Source organism: Protopterus annectens, chromosome 11.part0 (genome assembly GCF_019279795.1).
Source record: "Protopterus annectens isolate FY-2018-M chromosome 11.part0, PAN1.0, whole genome shotgun sequence".
In the NCBI taxonomy this organism is placed as follows: domain Eukaryota; kingdom Metazoa; phylum Chordata; order Ceratodontiformes; family Protopteridae; genus Protopterus; species Protopterus annectens.
In genome coordinates, this window is record NC_056745.1 from 68265258 (window position 1) to 68286166 (window position 20909).

At 42.8% G+C, this 20909-nt stretch overlaps 1 protein-coding gene across 1 annotated transcript in view; it reads left to right on the forward strand.

Moving 5' to 3' along the window:
• Positions 1-20909, forward strand: part of PPHLN1 (periphilin 1) — a 1295616-nt gene that overhangs the window by 168035 nt on the left and 1106672 nt on the right. The gene's annotated exons all lie outside the window — the stretch shown is intronic.

The window sequence follows — 20909 nt, forward strand, 5'->3', positions numbered from 1 at the left end:
CCAGTTGCAAGCATTGAGTTGTGCTAGGAAACTTTCAAGGTTAAAGTTTGTATTTGTTCTGACCATTTTGTATTTAGTTAGGTTAGGGGTAGCAGTTTTATGTCTGATTAGGTAAGTAAGAGCATGGTCACTTAAATCATCTGGTAGTGTCCCTACTGTATAAGTATGTTGGTGACTATTTATCAGAATTCAATCCAATATGCTTTCTTGGTTAGTTCTAGTGGGGTCATGAATGGTTTGAGAAAAAAACAGGAAGATTTAGGAGGGAGGGGGGTGTAGAGAGGTGCAGGTTTTCCAGTCTATATTGACATCACAGGTTTTCCAGTCTATATTGACATCGCCCAGGACTATGGTTTCTTGTGGGAATTGAATAGCGAGCCAACTACGGATCTCTTTTGGGGTTCTAATGTTATTTCCAGGGGGAAGGTAGGTGCAGATTATATAGATGGATTTGTGGGAATTAAGCTGGAGTTTGAAGATGAGGATTTCAGCAGTACTTTCAGAGGGAGGTTTTTCATGGATGACAGTAATTTGCAATCCGGTTTTATAAAGAATTGCTATCCCACCACCCTTACTGGCTTTGCGATCTAGTCTGAAGATGTTCTAGCCAGGGGGAGTAATCTCCCTGTTTTGGGTTGTTGGTTTGATCCAGGTTTCAGACAGACAAAGAATTCAAATGAGTGTATGTCTATCAGTGCATGGAGGTGGGCAATTTTATTATTAATGCTACGGATGTTAAGGTGAGCTATAGAGAGGGAGTTCAGGGGTTTGGAGGATAAGTTTGAGTATGAGGGCGGAGGACAGAGGGGGTCTATAGTAGTAGTGTTATTTTGGCCAGGGTTGGGATGAATGTCACCTGCTAGAAGGGAGAGAAGTAATCTTGTTTTTAGGTTAAAGAGTTTGGTGAAGATGTGTAAAGATTTTCTGTATATGTGATTAGTGTAAGAAATGTGGAATTTTATATGAAATTTTGCAAGAAGGGTAGTTGGGAGAAGAAGAAATGTTTGAGAATGGATGGAATGTGTTTCGGGAAGATGAGTTAGTATGCTGAGTGACAATGTATGGTTATTTGAGTCTTAAGTTGTTCATATGAGGTTAGAAGGTAGAGTAGCATAAGGTAAAGAAAAAGTAAAAAAAGAGGATACGTTTTAAAATAATTTGAGGTTAGAGGTGGAGGCATCGTTTGTAGGATCATGTATGGAAGGAAAATTGGGAAGTAGAAGTGTAAAAGCAGATAGGAAGAGTAGAAAGAATGTGTCTGTTTTAAAGATGTAGGTGGATGGGTAGTGGCTGAGCAAGAGGGGAGGGGGTAGAGTGTGGTTGGTGAGCTAAAATGGGGGACTGGTTAAAGAGGTATAAGTTTAGAACCACTGGGGTAAGTGGGAATTGGGGGTAGGGTATGGGGAGCGGAGTGAGCTCGAAGGGTGAACGGAGCAGTTAGAGTAAGTAAAGGATGAGAATTAGAGACAGTCAGCAGCAAGAGATAGAGGAGCTCTAGGAATTCCAGGTGAGTGGGGAAACTACTACAATAGTTAGGTTACATGGGATAGTGGTGAGAGGAAAGGGGAATGCAGCTAATAGAGGGTTAAGTACTAGAACAGGCAGATACAGAGAGGAGTAGGAAAAAGCGGAGAATGAAAGTAAACAGTAGTGAGGGTTTTGATACTGGAAAGGGGAATAAGGGATATAACACAAGCAAGTGAAGGATGTCACCTAGTGGTCAGAAGGTAGATTTAAGTGTGTTGGTAGGGGGGCAAGTAAGAGATCACTCAATCCTTAGTTACAAAGGAAGAGAGGTGCTACAACATAGGGGGAGAGCAGGGTCTGGCTGAGGGGTTCCTGGTTCAGGATCGAGTCTTATACAGACACTGGTTGTGGGGTCAAAACGTACTTCCTTGAATCCTTTGGCAGGAGGGACTTTGAGTTTAGGATGAAAGTATCCTATGGATGCAGTTGAGATAGCAGGAGTAATTAGAAGGGGGTCCTTATTGACCAGGCAGGTAGGTTCTCGGTCATAATGCAGGAAGGAGTTTGAAAGCGAAGTAGGTTAGAGAAAGAAAAGTAACAATTAAGTGTAAAGCCAGCAGTGTATCAGTATAGAGCTAATACAGTTAAGTTAGCAACACAGAAAATACCATGGTAAAAAGCACTTTTAGCATATACACTTACTAAACAGATAACTTTGATCCCAGCACCAACATCATTTGCCTTTTCAACTCCCAGTGCTGGGGTTTGTCATAAGGGAACTCACTTGGTGGAGACAGTAAATTTCCCCAAATCCAGGTTTCCCTTTCTTGCTCCCTACTCCAAAGTAATCAGTCACCACAGATGCCAAGGATTTTGCTTGGTGAGCAGTTCAGAAGAGATAAAAGTGCAAGGTGTGTTGGATATCAATGATAGATGCAAGCACGTAAATATAACATATGTTTGCCCTGATCAAGGCACTAAACCCTCTGCATCCTGTTTGGTCCATTGGGCTGCTTCAAGTGGTTACAGACAATAATACCACATCATGGTACATCATGCAAGGGGGAACCAGGCCATACCCCTTTTGCAGAGTAGCCATGTTAGCTTGGTATATAGCTTTACAGCACGGTCTCATCCTACATTCTGTTAGAGCAAATCTGTGTATCAGACAACCTAAGTAGGACGAAGGCAGGCTAAAACAAATGGAAACTAGATCAGTGGGTCTTCCAAGATGTGATCCATTTGTGGGGAGATGAAGTACACTTACATTTCTCCTGTCTGAACAATCATCTGGCAAGACTCTGCTTTAGGGCTTGCATGAAGACCTGGAAGACGGATTATTTTTCCTTTCCTTGGACGGAAATGTTTCTGCATGCTGTTCTACCCTTTCTGCTGATATCCAGGGTACTTCTGAAGATTCAAAAAAGAATCCCCCAAGGTAATTGTGGTGACTCCCTTCTGGCTCAGTCATCATTGGTTCTCCCGTTTTTTTGGAAATGGCCAGAGGCAATTGCCACAATCTTCCTCACAGAATGGATCTACTCAGACAAGAATGGGGTGTTTAATAAACCCCATCCCAATCAACTTTAACTGACTGCCTGGATAATAGGGTCTTTAAGTACCTGCTTACTGAGGACATGCAGCAGTTACTAATGGAGACAGTGTGCTACTGGAAAAAATCCTATATTAGTAAATGGAAAAGGTTTTTTAGCTTGTGCCATCAATATAATCCAGCACTCATTCAGGGTCTGCGTTTCTCTGGTTTGGCAGTATTTATGTGAATTACTATCCTATGGCTTTTCTTCTTCCTCCAAGGTTCATTTATCATCCAATTCAGCACATGTACCCATGTATCCTCCTCTTTCAATACAGTCTCATGTTAAAATGTTTTTGAAAAGGGTTTTGCTTGAGATGCCTTTTAGAAAACCAATGGCCTCTGTTGGATCTTAATTTTGTGTTTATCCCATATCCCTAACCTCTGGAAAGTTACTTGTATCATTCCTCTTCATAATCGTGGGAACTCTCATGATTTTTCAAACCGCTGACCCATCGCCATTCTATCCCCTTTTATCTAAACTTCTAGCGAAGTGTATCCACTTCCAAGTCATTAAATTCCTGAACACACATCGACTCCTGTCTACCACACAACATGGCTTCTGCCCACATCATTGCACAACCACTGCTCTTCTCTCTTTCACTAATCTAGTTAACCAACACAGGAACAACAATAACTTTACATCTCCCATTTTTTTTTTGGATCTCTCCAAAGCATTTGACATGGTCTCACACACCATTCTGTTAGATTATCTAGCCTCACTGTCCTTTGCCCCCATCTACTATAGCCTGGTTCAGAAACTACCTATCTGATAGGCAACAATCTGTCCAATGGCAAGGTGTACTATCCCCTCAACTTCCTACCACCATAGGTGTCCCACAAGGCTCACTACTGGGCCCACTTCTTTTTTCTGTCATTACTAATAATCTACATAGCTCAACCCAGCATGCTACACTTATTCAATATGCAGATGATTCAGCTTTAATCTGCACAGCCCCATCTCCAGCCATTTTGTAACAACTCACCCAGGAAACCTTTAACTCTGTTGGATTTCTGATATCAAACTCATCCTAAACCCCAATAAGACTATAAATTACTACTATTTACCCCTAACAAATCAAAAACTACTCCCCTCTCCCTCACCATCACCTCCAAAAATGGCACTACCATTTCCCCTTCTGACCATACCAAATTGCTCGGCATTGAAATTGACAATCTTCACTTCAATGTCCACATCTCACAAACCATCAAAAAGGTTCACAAAAAACTGGGCACACTATATAGCCTCAAAAACTCTCTCGGACCAAGCAAGAGTCACCCTAGCCCAGACTCGCCTATTGTCCACACTAATGTATGCACTACCAATTTTCACCCACATCAGAAAAATAGATCTAGACCAACTAGAATCATGTTACAATAAGATCGCCACGTTTGCTAAAAACACCACCTTTGGAACACATCACTGTGTTGCGCTAAGGGACCTAAATTTGCTAGAACTACCTCAACTACTTAATTACCACCAGCTAGTTGCGGTCTATAATATTCTTAAATACCTTGATAAAACCCCATCACTAACGCAACTATTTACCCACTACACAGCAAATCACCCTCTCCGATCTAGTGACAAATCTCTCCTCTGTGTCACTAGGGCAAACAGTACTGCAGGAAAAGTGCTATACTCCCACACCGTTGCTAGAAACTGGAATTGCCATCCACCTTTGCGGACTACTGTCTCCACCACCTCACACTTCAAAAACTCCCTCAAATCACATCTGATGAATACCTGGCTATGTCCTTGTATTACTTAAATTTAAATTACATCTGATGAATACCTGGCTATGTCCTTGTATTACTTAAACATAAGCTTTCCTACCTTTTCCTCCTCACATCCATTCACCAGTACTAAGATAGTCACTGTAATCCTCTATGGGACTAAAGCCCTAACAGCCGTTAGCTGAGGCTGTAAGTAGCTCCTAATCCCTACTGTTTTGTAACTTCTCTGACTGCTGAAAGGTGTGTTGTCTGCTTGCATTTTTAATGTGAATATCTGATTACTTTGTTGTATGATGTACATGTTTGTTGTACTACTCTGTATAAACATATTTCTCTTGTTTAACTTTTACTACTCTGCATAAAAATGTTGTTCTTTTGCTTAACAATGTGGAGCTTTTCTCCCCGGGTCTTTGCTGTAAATGGACCCAGTCCAATTGGATTTTCCCGGTTAACAAATGTAAAATAAAATAAACCAATAAATAACACTTGCTCCATTTGAATGAGCTAATCTGGTTGACTTGAGGTTCTTAACATGGAAAATTTTTATTTTACTGATTTCTCTTTCCTCTGCAAGAAGAGTGTCTGAATTGCAAGTTCTTATGGTCAGTCAAACCTATCCCATTTGCCACGGAGACATTGTTTCTTTTACAATGCATCGTTATTTACAGTTAAAGTTATTCTAGGAAGGACCAAGGCTCACTCTATTAAGGCCTTTGCTTAATCTGTGGCTTTTTGGAAGGAGTTGGATTCTGGAAGTATTGTAGAAGCAGCAACTTTGTCCACTGTACCTGCTTTTACAAAGCACTACAAGCTTGGTCCTTCTCTAGGTCTGGATCAGGCTTTGCTAGGCTTATTTTCCAGGGGCTGCTGAACTCTTCTCCTCCTACCTCCCAAATGTTGTTAACTAAGGTAATCTACCCATTTTGTTAAGCCTAATACAGCATTGATCAGTATGATGAACAGTACAGTGTGTAAGTAAACTTAACATAACAGTAGATGTTTGAATGATCACTGCTCCCTCCCTCCTTCCAACCCCCCCCCCCTTTTTTTTAATATGCCAGGGTTTGTATATACATTTTTACTCCAAGCCAAGTCTTCTTGGGGCTCAGCCTCCCTCTTTCAGTTGGCATGAAAGTGCTGAAGGGCTTGGCACTCAAACAAGAGTTTTTTTTTAGGCAGCTCAGCTAAAGCTTTTGTTAAAAAGCAAGATGTAGTCGATGCCAATAAGGAGATGAAAAGCAAACCCAATTTTTGAAAAAGAATACTTGTAGCACTGGAACCAATTCAAACAAGGAGCCACCACACGTTCCTTCTGCAAAACTGCTTTATTGACCTAGGTTTCGTCCATACGAACTTCTTCAGCTAAAGCTACCTAACAGTTTGAGAACATGAAAGGTGCCCTGAAGCTTTGGAAGCTAAGTGTCTGTTGTATCCTTGTAGGTTCATAGGTTGGCACTAGGCTATCAGCCCTATGGCCTATACAAGCCTAGCCATAACAATTCCCTGGCTATTTCTTCCCACACTATTTACTTCCCTGGACCCCTGTCTAGCAGGGCGACTGAAGTGACCCCCAGGGTGAATTTCCTTTCTCCCATCCAGTCATCAAGGTTCCTTTTGAAGAGGGCCAAAGAGGCACTCTGCTTGACATGTATGGGCAATCTATTCCAGAATCTGGGATACCTCGTATAGCCAAAGCTACTGCACAAATGATAATTTGAAACATCAACTGTTATGACAAGTTTACCTATAAAACAGTACTTTTTTTTTTCTTCTTGGGTCCTTCTGTTAAGTCCTTCAGCTTTAAGCTTTTGCGGTCTTAACCATTTTTGCTTGACTGCTTGCACTATCTGTTTCACCTCCTCACCCTCTCTCATCTATTTCTTGTAGGCCCTTTATCTCCATACTTTCTAGATTCACATTCTTATGTAGCCACGTTGGCCTTCTGTTTATTTTTTGCCTCTTCATCACACTCTTGTCCATAGACCTGTGCTTGATCTTTTTATTCCTTCAAACTACTCCTAGTCTCAAGTCCTCATGGACCATCTCGTTCAGCTTGGCATAATCAACTGTTCTAAAAATCCCATACATTTGTAAATTTACAGATGTGTATATGTATATTATTTAGTTATTTTTAATTTTTATCCTTCTCCTTTAAAGCAAACACTGGTATGATCACTGCTGGGTAACGGTGTCTTAACTTAAAAAGGTCATTGAAGATCTCTGCCATGGTTGAAACATTTTGTCTTTTGCCTATGTTTACTGGTATAGTATGACTGAGTTTAGCATGAACTGATTTTCAGTGGAATGTCCAGAATTCTGTCCTTTCTGATGCAGTCTTGTCCTTATTGGTTAAATCCCTTGTGGTCGAAGAACTGTCAGTTAATCTTGCTCGCATTTTCCCCTGGAGCTTTGTCTTTCATTCTGGTCATGTCAGACTCTGACCCCCCCCCCCCCCCCCCATAGGTGTTCTCCTCTTCCAGTCTTGTATGTTGTCTTCTCTAGTCTCCCATCTTCTTCTCTTGTTATGTTTTATGGGTGATGCACTGAATCAGGGTACCAGCTACCCACCCTTTCTCTACCTTAACTTGTAGGTCATTCTACCTAGCTTCTAATTCTAGTTGTACCCTTGCCATATTCTAAGCTTTTGTGTTCTCTTTTTTGACCTCACAGCTAATACCCGTTTGTGGATTGCTACTTAGCTCTCTCTGACCCGTCAGTATCTTTCCTGGACAAACGTGTATGTGGGCATCTCCATGTTCTGTTCTCTGTTGTCATTGACCCATGTTTTTGTGGTACTGTCACTGTTCACCCTCCCTTCCTGCATTAATACTTGCAGCTTTCCCAATCAGACTTTTTGCATTGTAGATTGGTCTTGAGTCATCCTAATTCTTTCCTCTACTGTGTTCTGCTTCTCTTTAGTTTCTGTCTACTGTATTTATTACTGCTTGGTGTAACTCATTGTAAGCCTTTTAGTTTAAGCACCTGGGCTTCAGACCAGTTTTACATTAGGAAGGTTTGTGGTCTGCACTGTAGTGGCAGAACAGGTAGCTTACATCCTTCTAAGTTGGGAACTGCTGATTGAGGGCTCAGTGTCTGTTACTCTAAAAGTGTATTAATTCTGGTTTAAGCACTTGAGCTTGAGGCCAGTTATTATACATTAAGAGGGTTCGTGTTCTGCACTCTTGTGGGAGGAGAGGCTGGACTCTGTTCTTCTGAGCTGGGAATTTCTGGTTAAAGCTTAAAGTGCCTGCATATTTGAACTGCTTCTTACTGAAATTGGTACACCTCGTTTGCTGTAGCATAGACTAGATCTAGGCCTGCTGAATCTAGCTTTGTTTGTATAATTTGAGCACTAATCCAGGCACTCTTTAAAGTTTTCAGATGTATTTATTACTGTTGGTAGTAACTTGATTAAAGTGTAGCTATCATTTCTAAGTATTTTGGATTAAGCACTTGGGCTTCAGGCCAGTTATTTTACGTTAAGAAGGATTGCGGTCTGCACTCTTGTGGGAGGAGAGGCTGGACTCTGCCCTTCTGAGCAGGAAATTTCTGGTTAAAGGCTTATAGTGCTTGCATATTCTAACTGTTTCTTACTGAAATTGGTACACCTTGCTTGCTGTAGCATAGACTAGATCCAGGCCTGTTGAATCTAGCTTTATTTGTATGCTTGTTGTTTGTTTATTTCCCTGAAACGCTAATTCCACCTAAAACGCAGCCTTTTAGCACTTCTGTGGATCCGTAGTGATATCTGAATTGCTTACTGTACTTATTTCCTTGTTTCACTTGAAAGAAAGTTACTGTTTGTCGTTTTTGCATTTAAGTTACCTGTAACACATTGCATTTAAGTTACCTGGCACTTACTCACTAAAGCAATTATATAAGTCAGCTCTAAAAAATTAAAAGCACTACACCCTCACAAACTCCCCTTGAGTACCTTGTTCCCCATTGGCCCTTTTTTTCAATTATAAAGGAATTCCCAATACTATTCTTGCATGTCCAAAGGTCAGTTGTCAATCTCCTCTCCGGTCCAGCTGGTGAATCTGGGAATCTTGAGGCAATGTTACAACTGCCTTATGTACACAGACAACCCTCTCCTCCTCCCAACAAATTCCAACACATGTGAGAGATGCAACCATATAGCCAAACTGGAGGCTAAGCTCTCTCAGCTCAGTACTGGTGTAACCAGTCAGGAGGAGAAGGAAACCACACTCACTACAATTCCAGTCTCACATAGACCTACCACGACAACCAACCAAACACATAAACACACAAAAACATACTCGGAGGCTCTAAATAAAAATCTGCCTAAGCAGCAGAGACCTCCAAAGCAGACACCCAAGCAACCACTACCCCAAAACAAAACACGTGCAACACATAGCTCACAAAACCAGTGTGCCGAGCAGTCACAGCCCTTAAGGCTAAACAACACACCTGATACACTTGTAATAGGTGACTCTATCGTCAGGCACACTGACGTCCCGCTCACCAGGCTGAACAAGGATTAGGTCACGGTGAGCTGCCTGTCGGGCGCTAGGATCCGCCACATAACACAAGCACTCAGGTCACTCCAAGGCAAGTACAAATATGACTCAGTCATTGTCCATGCTGGTGTGAATGACCTGAGACGTACCTCCCTGGACTACATGAAAAGAGACATAGAGGAGCTCTCTGAGCATGTAGCCCAGGCCGGTATGACCCTGACCTTGAGTAGCATCTTACCCTCACCAAGAATGATGCCACAATATGAAGACAAGATGATCAATTTCAACAATTGGCTTAAGTGTTGGTGTCATTCAAAGGGGATCCAATGCCTGTCAGCCTGGGATGACATGCTCGACAAGCCACGATGCTTCGCTAGGGACGGCTTGCACCTGTCACACCTGGGCTTTCGGATATTGGCAAAGGCTCTTGCTACCCCCATAGTGCCTTTTTTAGGCAAGGCTCAAAAGACAAACCCACCTCCATAGGCATCACAAGGGATAAGAAACTAAGAGTAATGCTACTCAACGCCAGAAGTCTAAACCTCAAGATGCACGCACTCGAAACTCTCCTTAGCATGGAGAACATCGATATCTGTGCAGTAACAGAAATCTGGTTCAAGGCTCCCGAGAGCACCCCAGCACTACCAGGTTATACCTCATACCATGCTTTTTGGCCCCAAAACTTGGACCGAACCACAAAAGGAGGGCGAGTATCAATATTCGTCAAAGATACCCACACCTCCAGGTTGGTGGCACAGCACGAAGCATCAGAGACTATCCATGTGCAACTAACTGTGGGTAAAACTGCCTTCCAGTTTATAGCCTGCTACAGACCACCCTCCCAAACACAGGAACCCCACTTGGCCTTCCTGAGAATACTGGAAAATATGAAGGTCTCTCCAAACACCATTATATTGGGCGACTTCAACTACCCAAACATAGACTGGGAGCATTACTCTAGCTCCAACACCCTAGCCCAAAGGTTCCTAGAATTTATAAACTCAAATGCTATGGAACAACTTGTTACCACTCCCACAAGAGGGGAAAACATACTGGACCTGATCATCACCAACACAGGGACACTATGCTCCAGACCAGAAGTGTATTCCTCACTGGTAAGATCAGACCATAAACTAATCTCACTGGATATTCACATCCTGACCCCACCCCCTGCCCAGAAAACCACAGTGAAAAACTTTCTCTAAAGCAAATTTCACACGCCTCAAAACCGAGGCGAAATCCTTCAAAGCCCCCGGGTCTGTGGAAAATACGGCCCAGACCGCAGAATCCTTTATAAACGCATTCTATGAACACCTTCAGGAATGCATGGATCATGCAATCCCAAATAAAACCAAGACCCAATCCTCCAAAGGCAGACGTCCTGTCTGGTGGACCCCAGCCATAAACAAACTATACAGTAGAAGGAGGAAGCTACTACATGATAGAGCAAAATCCCAAAAAGGGAAGGCATCTCTGATCAGTATTAGCAAAAAACTACGGGCACTCATAAAATCGTCTAAGGCCAGCTTCAAGAGAAAAATTGCACAGGACACTAAGGATAATCACAAGGCTTTCTTTAGTTATGTTAGGAACCTGGGTGGTAATTCCCAGATATGCTCAGAATTAGTCCAAAATGACAAAAAATACACCGAGCCCACAGACATTGCCAACATCCTAGCTGACAGGTTCAGTGCAAACTTCTCCCCCCTCTCCCCACCAAAAGGGCAAATATCTATCCAACAGAGTGCTGCCCCCCTGACATCTCAAATGCTCAGGTAAGAGCCGCCCTCTCCAAAGCAAAAAACACAGCATCAATGGGACCAGACAGTGTCCCGGGCTGCATCCTACATGAACTCCAAGAAGAGCTAAACCCAAACATAAAGCTACTGTTCAATCTTAGCCTTACTACAGGATATGTACCCAAAGAGTGGCGTACAGCAACAGTGGTCCCCCTCCACAAAGGTGGTGCCTCAACGGATCCGGGAAACTATCGCCCCATAAGCCTGACTAGCTTGGTCTGCAAAGCTGTGGAAAGGATCATCATGGACCTTATAAATAAAGATACTGGGGACCTAGAGACACTGGATCCTACCCAGTTTGGCTTTGTTAAGGGCAGATCCTGCCTCTTAAACCTGGTCGATTTCTTTGAAACGGTCACCAAGGCCATTGACGAGGGGAAGGTGGTCCACACAGCCTACCTGGACCTCGCAAAAGCCTTCGATACAATACCCCACTCAGGCATTATAGATAAGCTCACCAGCTTAAATATAAACCCCTATGTCACTAGATGAGTTGCAAACTGGCTCAAGGACAGAACCCACATGGTTAGAATTGCTGGAGCCATGTCAGACTCCAAACCAGTTACAAGTGGCGTTCCACAAGGCTCAGTCCTGGGACCTCTCTTGTTCGGTATATATTTCTCGGTACAGGCCAACACGGAAGGACTGTGGCTGACCAAGTTCGCAGATGACTGCAAACTGGGTGCCATAATCAACTCTCCAGCCGACACAAGCATCCTCCAAAAGGACCTCATAGAAACAGACAACTGGTGCCAGAGCCATGGCCTCAAGCTAAACGCCAAAAGTGTATAGTCATCCCTTTGGCAAAAACAAAGTGCCCACAAATTACCACATAGGTGGTAATCCATTAAGTACAGAAGAAGTCATTAGGGACCTGGGGACCCAAGTTGATAGCAATCTCTCATTTGACAACCACGTGGCCAAAGTGGTTAGAAAAACATTTTATATAGCCCACCTAATCATGAAGGGATTCACATCTAGATCAGGGGAAGTCATCGTACCTCTTTACTCATCCCTCATCAGGGCCATAATTGAGCACAATGCCCCTTTTGGGATGTACCTTACCAGACACCTGCAGCAACTGGAAAGACCCCAAAAGTACCTCACCAAGAGGATCAAAGGGCTCAAACAGATGCCATATGCTGCCCGGTTAAAGAAACTCCAGCTCTACTCAGTGGCATACCGCCTGCTCAGAGGCGATCTGTGCCTGACGTATAAAGCCATGTCCAACCCGGAATTAATGGACATGCTGCACCTCAGAAAATCCAAATCCCATCGAGCTACGCACTCGAGAGACTTGAACCTCAGCACTGAAATAAATAGGACATGCTGGAGGGACAGATTCATAACCCAGAGGCTCCCTTCACTCTGGAATAAAATCCCAGTCCAGGTTAGGCAGAGTCCCACATTGTCTCTCTTCAAGAGGAATCTTGATGAGTGGATGGGAGATCGTAGGTTTACCCCGGCTATCACTTCTGTGTCACTGTTAGACAGAGGCACAGTATACTAACCTCAAAAAAAGGCATAGCAAAATTAATTTAAAATGGGTGGCGAAAGCCAGACACACTCTGGCTAGGCTTATAAATGCCCTAGGGCAGATAGCCTAGTATGAACCTATGAACCTATACTGTCTAAACACCTCTCCCATTTTCTACTTCTCTCCCCTTTTCTACTTCTGTCACTCTCCCTCTCTCCTCCTATTTCATCTTAGCTTAAAGGTATGATCTTAGATGTCCATTTCCAACTTAGTATTAATTGCATGTGAACCTTTTGTGGTACAGAGAGGCTTTTCATTGCAAAGAGGTAATCTCTTTGCCAGGTCTCTCTCTCTCTCCCATCAGCTTTCCAATTGTAAGCCTTTCTTCCTTGTCCACTGCACACTAGTGAGCATGCTGCATCCAAGCCTCTGTCCTGACATCAGTCTGCTACCTACCTGGCCTTGCTTGCTACCAGTTGATTTGTTCCCTGTGACAGATAATTGGTGAGCATATGCCCCAGTTGTGTTCACCCCTTGCCCTCTGTGATCACTTTGTTCACAACCACCCACATATTTCTCAGTGTAAGCACTGACTCTGGTTTCATTCAGATGTGGTATCCCCTTTCTCATCCTGATCCCCTTTGTGATTGAATTTCTAATTGTTCAATGGCTGACATTCTCCCTCTTCCCCTTCGCTTCTTTCCATTTGATTTAGCTGTTATCAGACACAACTTCCCTATATGTAACTCAGCCTTCCCTTTAGGAGTCTGTTCTGTCCCTAGGTTCACTACCTCAAAAGGGTATGTATCATCCGTTAACCTTTGTAGGGATATTCTTTCAAATCCAGGACCCTGCATCCATCACACAAGGATTGTCAGACTATCACAGGTCCTCTTCATCCTTTAGAAAATTCATGCCAAACTACCACCACAAAGACAGCCTGCCCATTAGGCCAAGACTGTAAAACCAGTGACCGGCACCTTTGTAGCATTAACACCAGAAGCATTAGAAACAAACTCCCACAGGTCCATGGGTGGATTGCATTCCACTCCCCTATCATCACGGTCATAACTGAAACTTGGGTAAAACAGGATGTAAAAGAAGGTGAGATCCTACCCACCAGGGTGTAATGTTTTTATATTAGAGCAAACAAAAGGCAGGTGGAATGGCAATAACCTACACCTCCTCCAGCTATCTCATTCTGCTTATAGTCCTCCTGCTACTAAAACTGCTGAGGTTTTTGTATTTTGACATAAATGTAGTAACTATAAGACCTTATGAGTCAGTGCCATCTACATTCTCCCATGTAGCAGTATAGATGCACCAAAGGAAATAATCTCATTGGCCTCAGCAAATCCAAAAAACTATAATATTGTGAGACTTGAAGATTGGCAAACTGTTACTAATGACACCAACAATACTATAATCAAGTAATATGGCTTCCTTCAACTTATCTTTACTACTACTAAATACCAGTAATAAAAGCTCCACCAACTTGATGCTTACAAAATTCCACAAACAATATTCGTGCTTCTGGCTCCCTCCCTGACTCCTTAAGTGATCAACTCCCTAAATTTTCAATTAGGAAGTTAAACACTCCCATGAAACACTTCAGATATAATTTAGGGCTCCCTATTGAAATGTTGACACTTGAGATGCTGTGTGCTGACAAACAGAAGAAAAAAAAGCCCAAAACACAGGAGAAGAGTGCATTTCAAAAATTCTTCTCCTTTAAACTTTTTTTTTTTTTTTTTTTTTTTTTTTTTGCAGGGGCTCAAGCCCCCTCTGCACATCCATGCCCCCAGATCTTGTATATACCAACTCCAAGATGGCTATAACTCAGAGAAAAGGGAATATTCCAAAAAATGGCATCTTGGACTTGGTATATGCAAGGCCAGTCTTGCGACCATTCATTCTCCATATATCAGGACTCGCTCTAATGGGTCATTGCATCTCAAAAGGTTACCTTAATTTAGTTTGTAAACTCTTATGTTTTCATAAAGATGTTTTCCTTGCCAGTTTAACATGCATTAACTGGAACCACTTTCATACTCTTCCCTTTAGAAGATGCTGAAACATACTGTAATGATACATTTCTCCTGATTTCTAAAGGAACATGCCCCACTAAAAAAATGAGAGAGTTATAATATATAACATTACATATTCTGTTTTTTGCTTATTTTGTTCTTTATTTCTTTGTTATTTATAGCACTTTGTGTACTGTGTATTTTTCTAGCTAGTTTCACTGTGTGAGGTATTAACTGGAAATTGTCCACTTTTATTAAGCATCTGTTGGGTTGTTTGTTTCTGATAACTTGTTGCAGTTAAACTCTTTTCTAGAGGCTCCTTTAGCTGTTTAAAACTTTCATTTAAAGGCTCCCTGCTGCTTTTCAGCTGTGAGAAACATTTCTGCAGTTTGTTTCCCACCCTCACTCCCTGTTGGTATAGTGTTTTTATAGTTGGTGGCTTTGCAGTTGCCCGCGCCTAGTGTAAATTTGATCTGGGACCCTCCTCCCAGTCTAGTGTCTTTACCTCATTCTACCCAGTTCAGGGAGAACATTTGAGAAGGCCAATCAGCTTAGTTTCTGCTACTCCTTTCTCTCTTTCCACTATTAAAAAAAAAAAAAAAAAAAAAAAACTTTTTCTAAGCTTGTTTCCTGCCTTTCCTGTGGGTAGTCTAGCCTGGATATAGATTTGCTGTGTCCAGGACTATTTGTAGGCTTCTAGGCCCCCAAGCCATTCTGTGTTGGAGGGAAGCCTTCTAGCTTAATTTAGTTTCTTAGAGCTAGCCAGTTTTTTGTTTCAGCACTTGTTCAGAACTTATTGTAAGCACTAAATAAGCTACAAATTACTACAGCACTAAACTTTCCTCACTTTCTAGAGGAAAACAGTTTATAGTACTTAACAAATAAGCACCTATCCAGGCATGCCTAAGGGTCAGCCCCCGGTGTTTTCTCCTGTCTACCTGATGAATCTGGGCATCTTGGGGCAATGCAGTAATTGCCTCAAGTACACAGACAACCCTCTCCTCCTACCACCCAACACTACAACCTGTGAGAGATGCACTTGTATAGCCAAACTGGAAGCAAAGCTCTCTTCACCCAATATTGGACTAGACAGTCAAGAGGAGAAGGTAAACACTTGCACCACACCACAGTCAGCACATAGTCCCTCAAAACCTACACCACCAAAACACACACACAGAAACACAAAACACACACCTACATTCTCGGAGGCTCTCAGTAAAAACCTGCCCAAGCAACAGGGACCTCCAAAGCAGAAACACAAGCATCCTCCACCCCCCAACACAACCCAAATTACACATAGCCCACAAACTCAGTGTGCCACTCAACCACAGCCCATAAGGCATAACAACGTACCCAACACTCTAGTCATAGGTGACTCTATAGTCAGGCACACTGATGTTCCACTCACCAGGCTAAACAAGGAGAAAGTTACTGTCAGCTGCCTGTCGGGTGCCAGGATCCGCCACATAACGCATGCACTCAGGTCACTCAACAGCAAGTACAAATATGACTTTGTCATTGTCCATGTTGGTGTGAATGACCTGAGATGTACCTCCTTGGACTACATGAAAAGGGACATGGAGGAGCTGTCCGATCTTGTAGCCCAGGCAGGTATGACCCCAGCCCCGAGTAGCATCCTGCCATCACCCAGAATGATACCACAGTACAAGGACAAAATGATTGACTTCAGCAATTGGCTAAGCTTCTGGTGTCATTCTAAGGGGATCCAGTATCTGTCTGCCTGGGATGACATGATCAACAGGCCACAATGCTTTGCCAGAGATGGCCTGCACCGGTCGCCCCTGGATTCCAGATACTGGCTAAGGCTCTAGCCACCCCTATAGTGCCTTTTTTAGGCAAGGTTCAAATGACAAATTCACCACCCTAACAGGTACAGGCAAGAAGAATCTGAGGGTATTGCTACTCAGTGCTAGAAGTCTAAACCTCAAAATGCACTCTCTTGAGGCACTCCTTAAAATGGAGAACATCGACATCTGTGCAGTGACAGAGACCTGGTTCAAGGCTCCAGAGAGTACCCCTGCATTAGCAGGCTATAATTCATACCACACCTTTCGGCCACCTAACCTGGACCAAAACACTGAAGGCGGAAGCGTGTCCATATTCATTAAGGATATCCACATCTCCAGGCTAGTTGCTCAGCATAATGCATCCGAGATTATCCATGTGCAGCTAACTCTGGGCAAGAATGCAATCCAAATTGTAGCTTGCTACAGATCCCCCACCATGTCCCAGGATTCCCACTTCTCAGTTCTTAATACACTGGAAAATATTAGGGTACAACCTAACACCCTAATAATAGACGATTTCAACTACCCTACCATTAACTGGGAAAACTACTCGTGTACCAACTCTTGTGCTCAACGTTTTCTGGAATTCATAAATTCCAATGCCATGGATCAACTTATACACACCCCCACCAGGGGCAGCAATATCCTAGACCTGGTTATTACCAGCATGGGCAACCGGTGCTCTACACCAGAGGTCAATTCCTCGTTGGTCAGATCCGACCCATAAGCTAATCACCCTAGACATCCACATCCCTCCCCCACCCCCATTAGGGAAACCACAGTAAAGAATTTCTCCAAAGCCAACTTCACGCTTCTTAAGACAGAAGTGGCAAACTTCAAGACACCCCTGCTGATGGACAATAGAGGTATGACTGCTGAATCCTACACAAATGCACTTTATAAGTACTTACATGAGTGCATGGATCATGCAATCCCTAACAGAACCAAGATGCTATCCAAAAAAAGGAAGCCAATCTGGTGGTCCCCTGCCATAAACAAACTCTACAACAGAAGAAAGAAACTGTTGCAAAAAAAGAGTAAAATCCCATGATTGGAGAAACTCCGTGGTCAGCTTCAGTAAGAAGCTGAGATCCCTCATAAAATCCTCCAAAGCTAGTTATGAAAACAAAATCGCCACTGACTCTAAAGACAACCACAAAGCATTCTATAGCTATGTCAAGAATCTCAATGGCAACACTCAGATCTGCTCTGAGTTACAGCACAATGTCACTAAATATACAGAACCAACGGATATTGCCAACATCCTGGCAGATAGGTTCAGTGCTAACTTTACCCCTCTGTCATCCCCTAATGGGCCCATCTCTATACCAGAAGAATGCAAAGTTCCTGTAATCATGGCTGCACAGGTAAAAAACACACTATCCAAAGCCAAGAACACAGCATCCATGGGACCTGACGACATCCCAGGCTGTGTTCTACATGAACTACAGAATGAACTGGCACCCCACCTAAGTACCATGTTCAATCATAGCCTCACCTCAGGCTATATGCCCACTGAATGGCACACAGCGACAGTTATCCCACTCCACAAAGGGGAGCCACCACAGACCCCGGAAACTACCGCCCCATTAGCCTAACGAGCCTGGTCTGCAAGGCTATGGTGCATATCATCATGGAACTTATAAACAATGACATTGGTAATCTCCAAACTCAAGACCCCACCCAGTTCGGGTTTGTAAAAGGCAGATCATGTCTCCTAAACCTGATCGGCTTTGGTGACTGCTTCAAAGAAGTCTTAGATGATTGTAAGGTGGTTCACACAGCCTATCTAGATCTCGCCAAGGCTTTTGACACCATCCCCCACTCTGGCATTATAGATAAACTCACTAAACTAGGTATAAATCCCTATGTCACAAGATTGGTTGCCAACTGGCTCACTGACAGAACTCGCACTGTGAGTAGCAGACTCCAAATCCAGCTTCAGACCACTGACAAGTGGAGTACCACAGGGTTCACTCCTGGGTCCTCTCCTGTTTGGTATCTACTTCTCTGAAGTACAAGCCAACACAGAAGGTCTTTGGCTAACGAAGTTCGCAGATGACTGGCTGCAAACTAGGAGCCATAATCAAAACTCCAAAAGATGTGGACATCCTACAAAAGGGCCTTGCTGAGACAGATGCCTGGTGTCAAAGCCATGGCCTCAAGCTCAATGCCAAAAAGTGCATTGTCATTCCTTTTGGTAAAAACTCAGTACCCATGAACTACCACATAGGTGGTAGTCTACTTAACACCGAAAGTGTGATAAGAGACCTTGGGACACAGGTGGACAGTAGTCCCTCCTTTGATAATCACATCGCCACAGTAGTCGGGAAATCCTTCTATGTGGCACACCTCATCACAAAAGGTTTCTCATCCAGGAAAAAAAGAGGTCATTGTTCCCCTCTACTCGTCCCTCATTAGACCCATTATAGAGTACAATGCCCCTTTTGGTATGTACCCCACAAGACATCTACAACAACTGAAAAGGCCACAGAAATACTTCACAAAGAGGATTACCGGCCTCAAAGAGATGCCCTATGCAGACATTCTCAAAAAACTGCAGCTTTACTCCATTGCATATCGCCTACTCAGAGGTGATCTCTGCCTAACGCACAAAGCTATGTCAAAGCCAGAGCTTTTAGACATGCTCCACTTAAAGAAATCCCAATCCCTACGAGCTACACGCTCTAGGGACCTAAACCTCGTCACCACAATAAACAGAACATGCTGGAGGGATAGATTCCTGTCCCAGAGACTTCCCATACTCTGGAACAAACTACCTATCTATATCAAAGCTCCTCATTAGCACTCTTCAAGAAAAATCTTGATGATTGGATGGGAGATAGGAAATTCACCCCGGGGATCACTTCTGTGGCTCTGCTCGACAGTGGCACAGGAAAATAATTTTCTTGGGTGGCGAAAGCCAGGGTACCGTTGGCTAGGCTTATATAGGCCCTAGGGCCAATAGCCTAGTACTACCTACCTATGAACCTATTAAAGTAAACCCAACGTCCTGGTTAACTAGAGAAAAAAAATTAAGAAAGAAGGAAAGAGAGGGAGCTGGAAATACTCAAATGAAAACTCAGTCCAGCGTCCAGAACTCTAAACAACTCTGAAATACAGCAACACACTTAACCAAACTTGACAACGTACTATACAAAACTCAAATACAAAAAGCAAAACAACCCCAAACTTTTCTTGTCCTCTATCACCAAACTTGTACATCCTGGCCACACTACCCAACAACCCCCTCTGTTAGTTACAGTAATGATAGCATTTCCAGCCAATTCAATGCATATTTTAATAATGCCGTAACTTCCTTCTTAAACAACTCTACCATCTGTAACACCCATCCCCTCCAAAATCAACAAATAATCCTAACACATTTGATTTTGAACTCCCCTCCCACATCCACCATCAGGAATACCTTCTCAAAATAAAGCCAGCTACACTTGTAACAGACACACACTTTTTTTTTTTAGTAGATTATAAACTTGTAGCAGAAGTCCTTGCTTACCCAATCTCCATCCTAATAAGTATGTAGGACAAAGGCACCTCCAACACCCAGCAATCTTCAGCTTCTCAGCTCTTGAATAAAAATGAAACACAAACCAAAGTGCCACACTGTAATGTAAAGCGCTTTTCATCTGGTTCAATGACCAAACTTCTTCAGACAAATCCCAGCAGGTACAAGCTAACGTTCATACAAAAAAATGCACTTTGCTCCACCCCTTAATTACTCAATTATTCAATAAATAATTAACCATCCAAATGAATCTCCATTTTCAAAGGACTAAATTGTCAAAAAACTAAGCTAGTATACATTCATTTAACCCTTAGTTAACCAAGGGTATATAAAATCAATGTTAGGTCAACCACAATTTAAAACCCATATAAGAATCTTGTCCATTCCATAAAAATAGTAGTAATAATGTAAAAATCATCTACAAGACATGAATAATACATATACAAAGCATGAAAAATAAGTAATACTAGGCATTTGATCATCACAGAAATCGACATAAAAAGGTGACGTACAACTGACTGTTATCTATTTAGACTTTTCAGTTTTAGTAAACATTGAATGGAGCAACTATCATTTATACCTGGGAAATGCCAGGCATCTAAACCAATCTGCCACATCAGTTCTCTTTTTTTCTAATAACGATCTCGGACCACCCTGTATTTCACCAGCTACATGGTCAATCACTCTAAACAAAATGCTATGTGTGGGGTTAGTTTTGATGTGAGCGGTTAATGCATTTTCAACCTTGCCTTTGCATTGCAGAAATGTGCTTCTTGTGATGAGTTGAGCAACGGGAGCGACCCTTTTATTGTTACAGAGACGTTAGTAGTTGATTCAGGAATAGGGGATGGCTCTAGGGTTGACAGTGTTCCACATTTGTATGATACTGTGAATGGTCATACTAGCGGCCTTTTTATTGACATCGGACAGTACTCTAAGGGGTTAGTGAACGGGAAAACAGCAGAAAAGGGAGTAAAGGGAGATTTTCATGGAGAA